Source organism: Nicotiana tabacum, chromosome 5, assembly GCF_000715075.1.
Source record: "Nicotiana tabacum cultivar K326 chromosome 5, ASM71507v2, whole genome shotgun sequence".
NCBI classification, from domain to species: Eukaryota; Viridiplantae; Streptophyta; class Magnoliopsida; order Solanales; family Solanaceae; genus Nicotiana; species Nicotiana tabacum.
This window is the reverse complement of record NC_134084.1, coordinates 10,514,916-10,531,654: the sequence shown is the minus strand read 5'-3', so window position 1 is coordinate 10,531,654 and position 16,739 is coordinate 10,514,916. Positions and strand designations below refer to the sequence as shown.

The 16,739-nt window shown below is 34.6% G+C and overlaps 1 long non-coding RNA gene across 2 annotated transcripts; it reads left to right on the top strand.

The window, feature by feature from the left end:
- The first annotated feature begins 540 nt into the window (after nucleotides 1–540).
- Nucleotides 541–15,135, top strand: LOC107802844 (uncharacterized). Of its 2 annotated transcripts, XR_012709376.1 has the most exons (5): nucleotides 541–783; nucleotides 11,832–13,331; nucleotides 13,506–13,732; nucleotides 14,267–14,427; nucleotides 14,708–15,133. It is a non-coding gene; the product is annotated as an uncharacterized LOC107802844 (long non-coding RNA). The 2 variants fall into 2 exon arrangements; XR_012709375.1 differs by having other exon boundaries at nucleotides 11,832–13,732; nucleotides 14,708–15,135.
- The last annotated feature ends 1,604 nt before the right edge of the window (nucleotides 15,136–16,739 follow it).

The window sequence follows — 16,739 nt, the reverse complement described above, 5'->3', positions numbered from 1 at the left end:
CTCATAAGTGATGGGCTAATCCTTAACCGGTGACAACAAGTGCTCTTGTAAGTATAAGCCCGAATTTCAGATCAAATTCATGAGAAATAAATAACCTTCCGAGACCAAACTTCAATACAACAGAAGTTAATACAAAAATAAAGGATTTTTCTTGATTTCAATTCATCTCCGCAAAAAAAAAAAAGAAACCCCAATTTCATCCATCAAACCCGTAACTCGAAAATATGTCTTTAATTCACTCTATTTTCATGAATTTGAAACAAAAAAGAAGGAGAAACAGATAGAAATAGGGGTGGGCATAAAATATGAAAAATCGAATTCCGAACCGAACCGAATTAATTTGATATTTCGGTTTCGGTTTTTTTCGGTATTTCGATCTAATTCGGTATTAAAATTCTGAAATTTCGGTAAAAAATACCGATTTTTAAAAGACATTTTCTTAATAACCCAGCCCAACGCCCAAGCCCAAACCTTGATTTATTTAATTCCCAGCCCCAGCCCATCGCCCCAGCCCACTCTAAACTCTAATTTCTAAGGGTTAGCTTGCTTAGCTGGTTAGGGAGGGACTTAGGTCTTAGGGCATTAGTAGCCATTTATCAATTTAAACTTAGAGAGAGTACATTATACAGTCTTGAGCGGCGATTTGGGCATTTGGGGATTTCCGACTTCCTGGCGATTTCCGACTTCCGAGCTCCGACTCGTCACTCCTCACCCCTCACCCCTCAGTCCTCACTCACGCTGCTGTTGCGACTTGTGAACTTGCGATAATTTCAATTTTCAAAGGTATGTTTTTGCCTCTTTTCTTCTTGGATGAAATTCGTGATTGTGCAAAATATTTATATATGTTGTAACTTGTAAACCAGTTTTCTTTTCTTTCAAACTGATTAACAATTTACATATTTGGTTCTGGTAACTAATTGTGAATTTTAAAGCTTTTATCACGTAATTTTTTTCGTGTAGTCTGTGTTCAACTAGGAGTAATTTTCCGTTTCTTTTTCAATTCATGGAAACTGGAAAGGAGCTATGATTGACTTTATTCTCATAGAAAATAAAGAGAAGACATTAGTTGTCAAGTACTAAGTATACTTCCTTTAAACATGATGACAATAATAATAGCATATCACATGCTGCTATGAAAAAAAAAAATACAGAAGAATCCAAATTGTATGACTGATATTTGAGGGTAAGCAAATACATTATGATTTATTAAGTTCCCAAACTCTTCCTTAAAATAATCCAAACATGTTTAAGATATTAGTGAGTGAGGGGATCCAGAAAGAAGATTGGATCAGAAAGATAAATCGAACCGTACCGAAATATTTTGGTATGGTATTTGGTATACACAATTGATAAACCGAATACCGAACCGAAATTCTTAAATACCGAACCGAAATACCGAATGCCCACCCCTAGATAGAAAGCAACAAAATTGATGTTAAAGAGCAAGAAACGCACCTGCAAGTCGAAGAGATGAGGAGGACCGAAGATCATCTCGAGAAGCTCTGTAAATTGTTATGTAAAGAAATTGGATAAAAACCCACACCTTGAATAACCTAAAAACTACACGTAGTATTTGTGTAAGTAGAGAAAGGGCACGTATAAAGATGATGTAAAATGACCTAAATGTCCTCAAGCTTTGTTGAAATGATTCCAAGCACACATGTCGAAAAACTCTCTCTTCTACAGAAGAGAAAAGATAGATTTCCTCTACCCTAGCCTATTATTTCATTTCACCCGCTCAGCGCCTCAGCCGCTTCTGTGCTCTCCGGATTCTGAAGTCTGAAGTTCCTCAAGAGTCAAGCCTCAACGTTTTTAGCATAACTCTTCACTCAAAATTTTCTTCACTCAAAATTCCTCCTTTTTCGGTTTCTCCCACAGATCTGGTAATTCTCTTTCTCCAAATAGGTTCTTTCAGTTTTTAGAATTTTGTTCTTCACGTTTTTCTTGTTTGCATTTCACAGATCTTGTTTGTATGTGTTTCGTTAGTTTTGTACTTGAGAATAATTGAAATGAAAGCTTTTATACACATCCTTTGTTTGGTTATATTGTATCTATAAGAGTTCAATCAGCTCTTTTAGTTCATCATAAATGCCCTTTTTTCTTGAATTTCAGTTAAGTTTTTTATTTTTATTTTGATATATAGATTGAAGAGCGATAAGTGCTGACTTCGTCTTGCTTTGCTTCATTCAACTCGTTTAACTGTTAAAGACTGTAAATTGCATTCTTCATTCACTTCACATGGCTGAAAATGATAAAATTGATAAAGTGGTTGATGAAAGTAGAGGTTCCGAGTCTACTGCTGCAACTACTCACTCGAAAGTTACAAAACAAAGGATAAAACGATCTCGGGCATGGGATTTGTTTGGAGAAAAAGTTGATGCTAAAGGAAATAATAAATACGTATGTAGATTTTGTGGACAAGAATATTTTGTGACAAAAAGCAAAAGTATGACACAAATGAATAGTCATGTCGATAAATGTCCAAAGAATCCTTATAATGTTGAAAAAGGTCAAAAACTATTACAATATCAAGCATTACTGGGGGTAATAAAGGTGATCTTATTCCATGGAAATTTGATCAAGAAGAGTGTAGGATGACTTTGTGTTGTATGGTAATTGTTGATGAACTTCCATTTAGTTTTGTTGAGAAGGAAGGCTTTAGAAACTTTATGAAAGTGGCACAACCTTGTTTTCATATTCCTTCCCGTACTACTGTTACACGGGATTGTTTTACTTTTTTTAATGTGGTAAAAAACAAATTAATGAAGTTTCTTAAAGGAACAAGTCAAAGAGTAAGTCTTACCACTGATACATGGACTTCTATTCAAAAAATTAACTATATGTGCATCACAGCACATTGGATTGATAGTGAATGGATTATGCATAAAAGAATTTTTAACTTTTCTCCAATTACTAGTCATAAAGGTGAAGATATGGCAAGGTGTATTATTGATTATTTGCGTGAGTGGGGTTTGCAAAAGATTTTCACTGTCACAATTGACAATGCTAGTTCAAATGATGTGATTGTGGAGAAGTTGTCGGACAAATTAGATGATTGGGCAACCAATTCCATGAATGGTCAACACCTTCACATAAGAAGGGGGTTGACTGGGGAACCAATTGATTATATGCATTTCCACTCAATCCTGCATTTGTCCAACTAACTATATCGGGGGTTTTATAATCCTGCTCTACCCCTCCAACCAAAAAACGCAGTGGTGCTTTCAAGTTCCAAAAGTAACTTCATGAAGTTTCAATTCCAAGTTTTTCCAAACAAAAGGCCAAGCATTTAGTGTAAAAAAATTAAGGACCTAAAGCAACTATACCTTGTAGAGCCCAATAACCCCTGTATAAAATGCACAAATATAGATTGTGACAAGAGGTGTAAACGATTTTGGTCTCCTAAATGGTTCGACCATATCCCATAGAATTGTCTTCTCCCACTTTGTGTACACATAATCTGCATATTTCCTCCACATATAGGTTGCCATTTCCACGATATCCTTTAATTATCAGCTGAACTGCATGGAGGAAATATCTCGTTAATTCACAGATGTAGCTGTTCACATGCAGAAAAGATGATTTATTAAGGATACTTTTGTTTAATGCAGGACATATCAACATTAGATAGCTCGTATTATTGCAAGTTTATCGGCATAAAAGCAGTCTTACAAATCATTCTATAAAAACATAATGTTAATATGGATCAAGACTATACTAAAAGAACCAATATTACGAGGAGGAAAATCTGCAAGAGAAAAGAGTAGCATTTTTGGTAACATTAGGGAGATCTGTTATTATAAATATCATTACATAAAAAAATTGCTACATTTTCTCTGTAAAACAATAAAATCAAGAGGAGAAGAGCGAACAAAATTTACCACCTAATCCCTAGGTTGAATGAGTTTGTTCTACGCTCTTAGTTAAATGAATGTCACAGTCTAATAATTGTAAGTTTTGTAGTTTGGATGGAGTTCATGCTTTTTTAGATAAATATATCCACATCAATCAAATATTTGAATCACTTATAAAAATGTTTATTAATTGGCATTTTTTTTTCTTTCTAATTTACCGTTTTTTGCAAACGAAAGGAAATCTTAAAAAGACATATTTGAAAGTTTGAATGATTCGGCATTGTGACAATTTGAATAATACAATGTTAATAAATATATTAACTCGTCTGCACTATTGTTGTTTTCTGCAGCCATAGGTCATAAAATTATACACATAGTTTGTGTCACTATTGATCTTTTTAACCCCGATAATAAAATTTTATGGTAAAAGCCCTTGCCAAAAATTTAAAATACAGTGGGCAGGATTTTGCTCGATCGTCACATTGGGCATACTCTTACAACACGCAACAAATCTGGTGATCGTCAGAATTTTGCCACAAAATTCTAGCTATCACCAGAGTTTTGAGGCTAAAATTCTTGCGATGGAGTAATGGACTGCTGTTTGATTTAAAATTCTGCCCATCGTACTTTAAAATTTTGGCGATCAATGAAAATCCTGCTTTAAAAATCTAGTGCGGGGCTATTTTCCCAAAATATTTCTTAATTGGGTTAAAATATAAATAGTGGTTTAAACAAGAGAAAATTATACTATATAGCCACTCTAAAAGTAATAACCACTAAAATATTTTTTTTATATGGGCCTCAACTTCTTGCCAACACCAGTAACTTGCTCTAATTTTCTGCAGCAAACTCCTCACTTCTTCAGAGTTCCTCGCGACGGAATCAAAATTTATCTTCATCTGTTCCGCTCTCTCTCTCTCTAGGTATTTTTCTCTCTCAATATTTAATTTGACTAAAACCTTATTATCTTTTGCATTTGGCTATGATTTTGAATGGTATAATACAAATTATAGTGAATTTTGCTGTGTTTGCTTCAATTCTTTAACAAACTCTCAGCTCCGGTATCAGTTGTTTTTTAGTTATTATAATTTGCTATAGTTGTGATGGTGTGTTAATTTGCTGTAATAATCAAAATTCTGAATAAATGGCTAATTACGAAAAGCTCTCATGAGTAGTTATGCCACTGGAGGCAGTGGGTACACGCCTTAATTACTTGTTTAATGATTTATTTTTTTTGTTCCTGTTTTGAGAGCTGATTGTGTGTTGATTTGAAATTGAACTGATCTCTAATTATATTTTTATGTGTTAATGTGGGTTTTCTTGCTAGTACTGGAATTCTATTTCTATATATATTTCCTCTATAGAAGACCAAAAAATTGATTAACTTTTAGCTAATTATAAAAATTAGGGTTTAAATTACTGAAATCTATTTTTTTTCTAAGTGAAGTTAGTTTGTAATGCAATTGAAAATAGGAAAGTTAAAAGAACTTATATATAAAGTATGGTGGAGGATTTGACACGGGTGCGGTGGAATTTAGGAGGATCCGAACAACATAGCCTATAACGACCATTAATGTTGAAAAAATCAGAAATTAGATTTTACCTTGTAGGTTGCTGATGATAACATGGAGATAGTTAAACTTCAAGAATACTCTGTCCTACTTAACAGATCTCCCTAATGTTACCAAAAATGCTACTCTTTTCTCTTGCAGATTTTCCTCCTCGTAATATTGGTTCTTTTAGTATAGTCTTGATCCATATTAACATTATGTTTTTATAGAATGATTTGTAAGACTGCTTTTATGCCGATAAACTTGCAGTAATACGAGCTATCTAATGTTGATATGTCCTGCATTAAACAAAAGTATCCTTAATAAATCATCTTTTCTGCATGTGAACAGCTACATCTGTGAATTAACGAGATATTTCCTCCATGCAGTTCAGCTGATAATTAAAGGATATCGTGGAAATGGCAACCTATATGTGGAGGAAATATGCAGATTATGTGTACACAAAGTGGGAGAAGACAATTCTATGGGATATGGTCGAACCATTTAGGAGACCAAAATCGTTTACACCTCTTGTCACAATCTATGTTTGTGCATTTTATACAGGGGTTATTGGGGCAGCCATCACTGAGCAACTCTACAAGGTATAGTTGCTTTAGGTCCTTAATTTTGTTACACTAAATGCTTGGCCTTTTGTTTGGAAAAACTTGGAATTGAAACTTCATGAAGTTACTTTTGGAACTTGAAAGCACCACTGTGTTTTTTGGTTGGAGGGGTAGAGCAGGATTATAAAACCCCCGATATAGTTAGTTGGACAAATGCAGGATTGAGTGGAAATGCATATAATTGTGTCATGTTAGACTGCTCGTGCTAACTTCCTTCACCTTGCTACTTTGTTTAGAAGAGGGTCGTTGAGTCAATGATGAGTTATTATAAATCAAACTCCTAACTTTTGCTACTTACTCATTTATACATGGAAAGTGCGACTTTAAAGAATGGAAGTTCAACACATTATTTACTTGTCAGAAAAAGAGCGCCACTCATTATTCAGAAGTTTCATTAATTTGATTTTTATAATAAATGGTTCTAAACTATGATTGATCATTTTTTAGTTCATGAACAAGCTTCAGTTATCAGTTTAGTATTTTCAATGTGCAAATCCTATGGTCGGGACTCGTACATAGTTTGATTTGACCTCCCTATCTGAAAAGATATTGCAGTCAAGGTAGGAGAATCATCTGAATTTGTCTTGTCTTATCTAGTCACATTGATCCATTTCTTTTGCTGCTTCTCCTTTGATCTAATTCTTATTTTTCAGTATGCATCTGCTTTTCAGAATAAGTTATCTTTCCCTCTGGCTATAGCCTTTTTTTAAAATGTTTTGTATAAGTCATTGCCATTTCAGAAGATAAGTAGCCTACTCATGTTTTGTATCATATGAGCTATATAGAAGTACTCATTTGTTCAAAGTAGATGACTTTCCCTTGTATATTAAGAATCAAATTTACTTTTTCAGCCTTTAGTTTACTGTTTGTTCTAAATTCTTGTCTTAATGTAAGAGCTTTTCCCCACTATAATAACAGGAAAAATACCAGGAAGAACACCCTGGGCAAGAAGTGCCTCTAATGAAGCCGATGTTTTATGGCGGCCCTTGGAGAGTAATGAGAGGTGATGTTCCTCCTATGGGAAAGTTCAATCTCTGAGCAGCAGTCAGTTGACAGTTATAAGGTATCTAATATAAGCTCTATGAAAAGGAAAAGTAGCGAGATATGTTGTAGGTGCACACAAGTTCAAAATTCTATCTGTGAACCAAGTTTAGTATATACGTAGAGAAGGGTAAAAGGGCATACCCATTATCCACTGAAAAGGGAAAGATACCACTTTCTTTGCATTTATTGTGTGTTTATATTTGACCGATCCTCACTTGTAAAGATTTTAATCTAGCTGTTTACTATGTTGTCGGGCGTTTTTCTGATCCTTACCGGTTGTTTAGGGCAAGTCTGGTAGTATCTCGTTGTTTTTCCTAGAGTGCTAGTATTGCGGCTACTTCTTACTAACTTCCGCTTCAGTTTTTCGCTGCTTGTGCCTTGTTGCTATTGCTAGTGCTGTTGCTTTCCTTCATCTATTTTTTCTAGTTCTTACATTGTTGTTATTATTTTTCTGGCTATTGTTATTGATATTTGATTGTTTGTATTCATCCTCTCGAGCCGAGGGTCTTTTGGAAACAACCTCTCTACCTCCCCAAGATAAGGGTAAAGTCTGTGTACACACTACCCTCCTGGACCCCACTTGTAGGGATTGATTTCACTGGGTTTGTTATTGTTATTACTATGTTGTGTGAGATAGATGGGTTATGAAAAGTAATGAGAAGTGACTTGAGCAGCATTTGCGCTACAGCTACACTATTGCAAACTACTCTAAGAGAAGTAGTTATATTAGAAACCATAATACTACTAACAATTAACAACTTAAGAGTTACTGCTGTCTATATAGGTTTCTAATGTTTACTAATCTATTTTGGTCCTTCCCCATCTCTAATTTCCCCTTGTCTTTCTTCTTATTTAAATTGGTGATATTCTTTTGAAGAGAAATTTCATTACATTCCTAGTTTTTTATTTGTGTATGTATACAATATCAAAGCAAATGATTTAACACGGCTGAATTTCCCAGAATGTATAAAGTTTGATTTCCATCAATGTCCGAAAATTTTGTCCAAAGGACATATAGTACTTTAGTGGAGTGTTCTCTATTTACAATTGCTGTTGCAGATTATTGAAATGACCTGTCAACCAAGGTTTATAGCTTAGTGGGTAAAAATTTCACGGGGCGCCCTATTTGGTCGCCCCCATTTAACCTATACCCATTTTTTTAAAAACTTGTAACTTGTACCTACTTTTTAAATAACTTCAGCCCCCTTTCTCCTTCTCCTTCTCCTCCTTCGTTTTCTTCTTCTTCTTTCTTCTGCTGCTGTTGGTGCTGCTATGGAACTAAAGAAGGAGCCATATGTGTCAATGTCACACGTCTTTGGTGTCTGATTACGTGTGTGACCCAGTCGATTCAACTGTCTTAGACCTTAGAACAATAAGTTGATCAGCTAAAGAAAAGAAATGTAGAATCTAAATCATAAAAATAGTACAAAAGATAAAACAATATTTCCCCGGTGTAAATATCCTACGACACTTCCCTTAGGAACTTAGACCAAGTAAAAATAGAACTTTAACATATTATCTTTAGGCTAGTACTGAACAGGTTTTACTCCTCCTCCTTGTTCTTTATATAGTGTTGAAGTTTTTACAAATGAACTAAATAACTTCAGCTCTAGAGCTCTAGAGCTAAAGTTTGCCAGTTACAGAACAAAACTTTAGCTCTAGAGCTGAAGTTCGCCAGTTACAAAAACAAAAACTTCAGCTCTAGAGCTGAAGTTCACCAGTTACAAAATAAAAACTTCAGAAATAAAAACTTTAGCTCTAGAGCTTGAAATTCGCCAGTTACAAAAACAAAAACTTTAGCAATGCAAATAGAGAACAAAACTTCAGCTACTATGCTTAAGTTCAACAATTACAAACAAAAACATCGGCACACTTGGTTCAGCACATTTGCTACTTCAGGCCCGTCTACTAGAATGCTGAAGTTTTGCGTGATTGCCTTTGCCACTTCAGCCCCGTATGCTGAAGTTATGCGAAAAAACGGGTACGCTTGCAATTTTTTTTGCAAAGCAGACACAAATTAAAACGTGACACGAAAAACGGGTATAGATGCAAATGCCCCGCTTAGTGGTCTGTGAAGTGGGCTGAGAGTTGGGTTCAAACTTCAGCGAAGGCAAAAAAAATAGGTGATTTCTTTTGAGGAATTTTTAGAAACAACTATTATTTAATGGATATTAACTTCATATAGCTACCATATACATAATTACTTCCTATAGCTACTATTTAGTTGTTATGCGACTGTATTCACTGTATTTGCGCTAATGTATTCATGAATACAGTAGTGGAATTTCGCTTAAAAATAGTGGATTCCAGCCACTGAACAATGGAAAGAGGATCAATTAGTGTCTATCACTCCTATTAACTCAACAAAATCAATTCTACATAAATTATGTTGCTACTATGTTGCATTCCATGTATTCGCGCGACTGTATTTATAAATATGAGGTTATCCGCCTAAAAAAATGGATTACAGCTGTTTAATTGTATTCGCGCAAATGTATTTATAAATACAGTGGGGTAATCCGCCTAAAAAATAGTGATTACGGGTGTTTAATAACGGAAAGCGCAATATTGAATTGTATTCAATTTCACTATATTGAATTCTATTGTATTCAAACAACAAAAAATCAAGAAATAGGGTGTATACCGTTTTATTCAATTCGACTGTATACATTATATTCAATTCAAAAATATTCATTATTCACTATTATATATTGTATTCAATTTTACTGTATTCAAACAACAAAAAAACACAAAATACAGAAATATTCAACTGTATTAAAAAATATAAACCTTCGAAATACATAGGTATAGGCGAAAAAATAATGTATCTATACAAAAATATAATGTATTTGAGTGTACTTGTACATATTATGATGTATTTGTATCATTGTATGTGACTAAATAGCAAAGAAGAAAAGAAATTTGCTGGAGATGGCGTTTTTCGGCCAAGCAAAATATTGTATACATTGTATTAAAAATAAAATAATGACGAACAAAAACTCAGCCCTCAAATCTTTTCCTGCGTAGCCATGGCCAGATTTGTTAGCCTAAGAGGATGAGTCAGTAGTGGATGATGACGCCGACAATTCTGACGACGACCACGATAATGACGTCGACGATTCTGCTGATTTGAAGGAGCAGAGAGAGGATTGAAATTCTTGCTGATAGAGAGAAAGAGAGAAGGAAGAGATAGAGAAAGAACATAATTTGCGTATTTCATGCCTCAATGGTAGGCCTATATTGCTATAAAATAGAAAAGGTAGTTATAAGTAATAATATTTTGAAATGTTTTGGTTTATAATAAATAGTTTGTAATAGTTTGCTATAGGAGGTAAATTTCCATTTCTTTTCATATGTCGAGGTCTTACTAGACTGAGTTATCTAATACTTGTGTTAATGAGAGGCAGCAAGTACCTCGTTAAATTAATTTAGGTGCGCGTAAGCTAACCGGGATACCACACTTATCAAAAAAGACGGGGGCAAGTGCATAGATAGTCATTCTCAGGGATGCTATTTAGAGATTAGTCAGTATTTATTTTGTGTTGAAATGTTAAACTAAAAATTTTAACTTCAGAACAATTTAAAATATTTTTGTTAGAAAAATTGGAATTCAGGATGTACTGGCTAATTTCTAAATAGTAGCCCTTTAGAATGGCTATCTGGGGTCGTTTCTACAAAATGATTATTGAAATGACCTAACCACATTGGGACAACTCTTACTAAGTTTCATAAAGGAAATTTTACCTCCTATAGCAAACTATTACACTCTATTTATTGTAAACTAAAACAATTTCAAAATATAATTACCTATAGCTATATTTTTTATTTTATAGCAAAATAAGTATTTATTTTATACCCTACCATTGAGGCGTAAAATATACCAGTTATGTTCTCTCTCTATATATATATCTATTAGCAAGATTCTCAATCCTCTCTATTCTCCCTCAAATCTCTCTCCCTTTTCCATCAAGGCACCCGTAGTAACAACTATTTTTGGTGGCGACGATAGACTTTCTGAAGCTAAGAGAATAGATCTGATGATGGTCGTGTCTAACATGTAACCATGACGAGTGATTCTGTATAGGAGGAGGACTCCTACTTACGATGTGAAACTATAAATAGCCTAAGTAGTTGATGAGCTTTACAACAATAGCTTGTAACTCGTGGAGACTTGCTCCCCTGTGCATTGTTTCCATAAGAACTAAAAAAGAGAAAAAGTGAGGAACATTCTCAAGTAACATGTGAGCTCACAGAAGGAACTAACTGGGAAGTTCATCTCGTTGGCATTATTGGAGGTAAGCTTTTGGCTTTCCTTCGAATTCAGAAGGAAGGGAGCTGCTAGTTGTCAACCTTTAAGTACCCTCTAGCTTCTCTTGGTAGTGAGTTAAAGCTGAAAAACTCCTTAGTTGCGTCCAATAGGTGATTGTATCCATCTAAACGATCAGCAACACCAGTGGCTGCTCTGTAAAAGTGTGTCATCTTGACATCCTCACTTTGAATCAACTTTTTAATCTCTTCAATAATAGGTCCGTATTGCCAAGAAAGTCTGGTAACTCCCTTGACAACATTCACAATAAGTAAAGAGTCGGCTTCCACCCAAATTTTCCACCTTATGCAAGGAGATAAAGGATCAGATTAAGCTTTGAAACACTTTTGTTCTTTAAAAATTCATCACCTTTTATTTTATCCAAAATCAACTCCTGGCTCTCTGCTTCCTCTAAGGAGAATAACTGATTTATATAGCGGATTCTTTCCTGCAGGACCTACTGTCAGAGTACACAAATGAGGATGAACAGAGCAGGAGGTTTGAGACGCATAATTTCAACTGTTCATCGCTAAATCTGAAGACCATCAAGTTCATTAACTTTGATGGACCACTAAGTGGAAATAAATCTGTACTGCCATTTGTAAAATATTTGCTCAAGAATGCAATAGTGCTAGAGAAGTTCTTCATTGCTGGCACCTGGCAGATTCAGAAGGAGTGATGTGTCTCGGGATTATGTTAAAATGAAACAGGATTTCCTAAGCTTTCCAAGATCCTCTCCGCACGCTTCAATTGTTTTTTCTTATCGATAATCTTATGCCCCTCTCTTTTGTATTAATTACAGCATACATAACAGCTTTTTACTTTATGTTTGAAACTGGTTTGTAGCTGATAGACAAGGTTAAGATTCTATTTATCAGTATCCAAGTAGTTCTTATCATGTCTAAGCACAATGTGTTTATTCACTTTATTCTCTGATCATGTAAGAAAGCTTCCTCTAAGGTTGAAAGTCATTTTGCAAAAATATTATCTCAGTATTCATTACGACTTGATAAGATTGTTTCTGTTGGCATATGTTATATGACTAATATTTCAAGGTAAGATGAAGTGAATGCCAAGAATTCCATCCACATGAAGATCCTGCATTGGCAAAAACTTATAGAATAAACTCTGCTAACTCTTAAGTACTACTTTGGGTCAGATATGATGATGAGAAATCCATTAAGGAGGTGGTTTAATTGACCATTTGTGCGTGTGTCTATGTCACATTCAGCTAATGCTCTTGGCTAAATTATTTTCTTGTTAAAATGGAACTCTTGCATATGTGCAATGTCTAGGTGACACTCACTTTCAGGTTATGATGATGGTCATTACGAGGAAGAAGGACAAAACAATATTCGGGCATGAGAAAAAGTAGCAAAAGAAAGTTGATTCAGGCTGCACTTTTGTCTCTGTTAGTTGGGCTAGTTGCTTAATGGATATCTGATATACTTTTTTTATGCAGGCATCAGGCGTGGTTTATCTGCTCCCTGTTAACCTTACTTGTCCTCATGGTCAGCCTCGTGTGCAGAACTTCAGTGATTTTCTCATATGTCATAAAGTACCAATATAGTCCTGGCAATGTTGTCTATAATTGATACCTTTTCTCATGGATTTCCTTTGGGATGGCTTTTTGTCGTCAAACATATAAAGCTAGAGCAGTTTTTTTTTTTTTTATCTATTCATGATGTTGGTAAAGAGTAACATTTCAATTTTGTGCGGTAATATGAAGTCGCAGAGAAGAATCTTTGATGGATTTATTTCATTGTTAATTTTCAGTTATTTGCTTGTTTCACCTTTGACCAATTTCAGAGATGTGACATCTCCTATAGTCTACTGTATATGATCTGGAGATTAAATGCTGCGTCACTTTCTTTTTTTTGATGATGGTCGTGTCCAGACCAGCTTGCACGCATCTTGACTATCACCAAGTATTTGCTACCTCCCATCAGCATAGGTACCGGATAACTCAGCTGCCAAGGCCAATGTTGTGTTAATTAATTTAAAAAATTACTGCACGTTTACTTAGGTCAGAGATTTCCTCGTTGGTACATTAATAAGAACCTTCGTAACTTGGGACTATCTGAAATCTCTGGTCTCCATCTTCAAAGGAACTATTGGTGTTGTGCAGTCTGCCGAAACTAATCATTGCATCTATTCGTTGAACCCGTGCTTGAAGCATTTCTCTGAACTGGATGTCATTGCCACTGGAGTTTTGGATGCATTTTTCCCTGCAGCAACACGTGAATATGCTCCCCTAGTTGAAGAGGAGTGGAAGATCCTGCTATACAGGAAACATACAAGAGAAGAAATGAGCTTCATTTCCTTCCAGATGCAGCAGATTACTTCTTGAGCAAGGTACTTTTCGGAGTCTTGTTGAATCAAGCTGTCCAGTATAGTCGCACTTGTTACCATTATCAAAAAAATAAATAAAGTTTGGCTCTAATATCTCAAAGTGTATGGGCAACGAGTTGTTTCATTTATCTAGTTGATATGAGTGGTGGATCATATGTCGTCCATGTGTATTTTGCCCTGCCCGCCTGGTAACATAGTGTTCTCATGCATCAGCTATATACTGTTACAAATCGTTATCGACTTTCTCCTTAATGTTTCTACTTATTCATTTATTCTCTTTTAAGTGTGCCATGTCAAGCTCAATTTTGGCTTTGTCCAGTTACTAGCAAAGGCAGTTGCTGCCTGAAGGTCATTTCTTTTACCAAGTAATATATAATCTGGATCCTTTTCTTGTGAAGTATTACATGTGAATATGAAACCAATTTTACTTCGTTTTCTTGATTACATCTTCTATAACAGATTCTGTATTTGATTAATCGCTTACATTCATGAAGATAGACAATGGATACTGAATTGACTTGTTTTCTGGCCTCATAGTTTGTTGAGGTATCAAGCAATGAGTGTGAACCTTCAGATCGAGATATACTGTATGTTGAAGGGGATGGTTTGGCTTTTATGGAGTTCTCCTCGGATGATTGTTGCCTAATGGGTGAAACATATGGAGACAATCTGGATGCCCCCGCACCACCTCTGACTAGGTAACCATTATCTTCTGACTAGGATAGTTACATACTTACATTCATTGGCGTTAAGTGTTATATTAAAGTATCTTTTTAGTTTTAGCTGTTGAGAATTCTGTAGAGGTACTCTAGTTTGACTGCATGTTTTTGATGGGCAGCGTGAATCCGTGAATTTATTATTTGTCGTGCATGCCATTACCACCTCATGATGATTAAAATATTCTGCAAAATCTGTACATCGCTGACTACTACTATACCAGTATTTCCCTGATGCAACTTTAAATGTCACAATTAACAGGCATGTTTTCTCTAAGAGTACTAAGGGGGTCAACATTGGCAGTTGAGATGGCCTGGGAAATAGCTGCAGAACATGAGGTGCTCCTTTTTGTTTCCAGTGCGTGACTCACAATAGTAACCAGTCACCCGCTATGAAGCTTTAAGACCTCTATGCTTCTCTCACAGGTAGAAAGCTATTTGTGTGGCAAGCCGGGCAAGATGAGGCATTCAAGTATTACAAAAGGATCAATCATACTTATATCATCCTTTTGTATTATATGCCGAAAATTTGAAGTTTATGGGTTTTGAACTTGCTGTCGAACACATAACTTGTTGTTTACAATTGAATATTTACGCATATTTAATGGATCTAAAAAAATATAGGGTCTAAGCAAAAGCTATTGGGTTCGTTCGAAATTTCGAACCCATAACTTATACTCTCCTTCCGCCCCTGCCTTGTACTGTTATATTCCTTTGCTGTAATTTTCCTATTTAAAGACTAAAAAATGTGTTCTCAAGATGACATGCATGTCAACAAGAGAATTAAAGCATTAGAGGGGAAACCAAAAAATTCAAATCGATTATTCACTGCAACAATAGATGAGCAAACATGTATGCATAACCTACAAAATTAAGAGCTTTATATAGTATACAGAAATCTACAGTAAATTGAAGAGTTTGTGTGATTATGCATGTGAATTTAATGAGTTGTCTATTGATGTGCCTTGAATAACGAAAAGATTATTAGATAATTATACTATCGTGGAAAGAGTAGGATACAATCACAATAACAAATTCAATATAATCTTATAAGGGGTATGTTGAGGGTAGTGTGTACGTAGGCCTTACCCCTACCTCGGTTCAAGAAAAAATAAAAAAAAGTAGTGGCAACATGCAGCAATGTCAGCAAGATAACAAGAAAATCGACGCGAAAATACAATAGATAGTAATAAAAATCTTCAAATAACAAAGTACAAGACTAAATACTAATACTACTATTATGGACAAGAGAAACGCATGACTACCCACTAATCATAGTTAAAAGTTAAAGGGCAAAATTACACCTTTTTCCCGAATATTGGACACGTGGAATTCACTTATTTCATGATGAGCTCTTTCAACTGCAAGGACAATTACGATGCAATTTGTTAATAACATGGCATGAACAGATCAACCTGTAATGAAGGATAATATTGAGCAAATCCAAATAGTATATATATGAAAATTTTGAACCATTTTCCCTATACAAATTGAGACGTATACGATGAAATAGTGATACTAATATTGACTAAACTAAATGGTAAAGCTAGTCATGCGGTGTTTTTGCAACAATTAGAACAATGAAGATCAAAAGCATAAAGCAAGTAAATTAGCAATAAGTGCAAATTTTATCCAGCAACCTTTGTTAAGAAGAAACTTAAATCAGCACTGAGTTATAACTGAAGGAGTTCTTTCATATATTCCATATTAATTAAGAAATTATACAAAAGCAAAGAAATGATAGGATTATAAGGAACATTCACAAAATAAAATCTCCAAAAAATTGTAGCATAAAAATACTTAATTTTCGTACAAACTTATTCCAACCAAACTCCACTAAACCTTTTTTTTTTCTTTCGTAAAATAATCTTATAATTTTTTTTTATTTTTTTTTTGGCAAAAAGTAATATTTAAAATTTAGCAATGACCACCTAAATACGTTTCCCGGCTAGGGGTGTCAAATGTGGATGTGAGGTAAAACAAGTTTGATTGGGTTAAGATAGAGCAGTTATGTAGGCGGAGCTAGGATTTGAAACTTATGGATTCGATATTTTAAATCTTTTAAGTTATTAGATTCTAAATTAATAATTTATATATATTCAATAATTTCTTAAGATAAATACATGATTTTACCGAAGCCTTAGCTTCTACTCTCCTTCGCCCGGCATATAGGCTAAACAATGAACTATAATCAAACCCGCACGATTTATGATCATTTTCTATTTATTTATTTTCCTATAAACAAAAGCTTATTTGAATTGTTGTTACATATCGTTTCATAATGTATCATATTG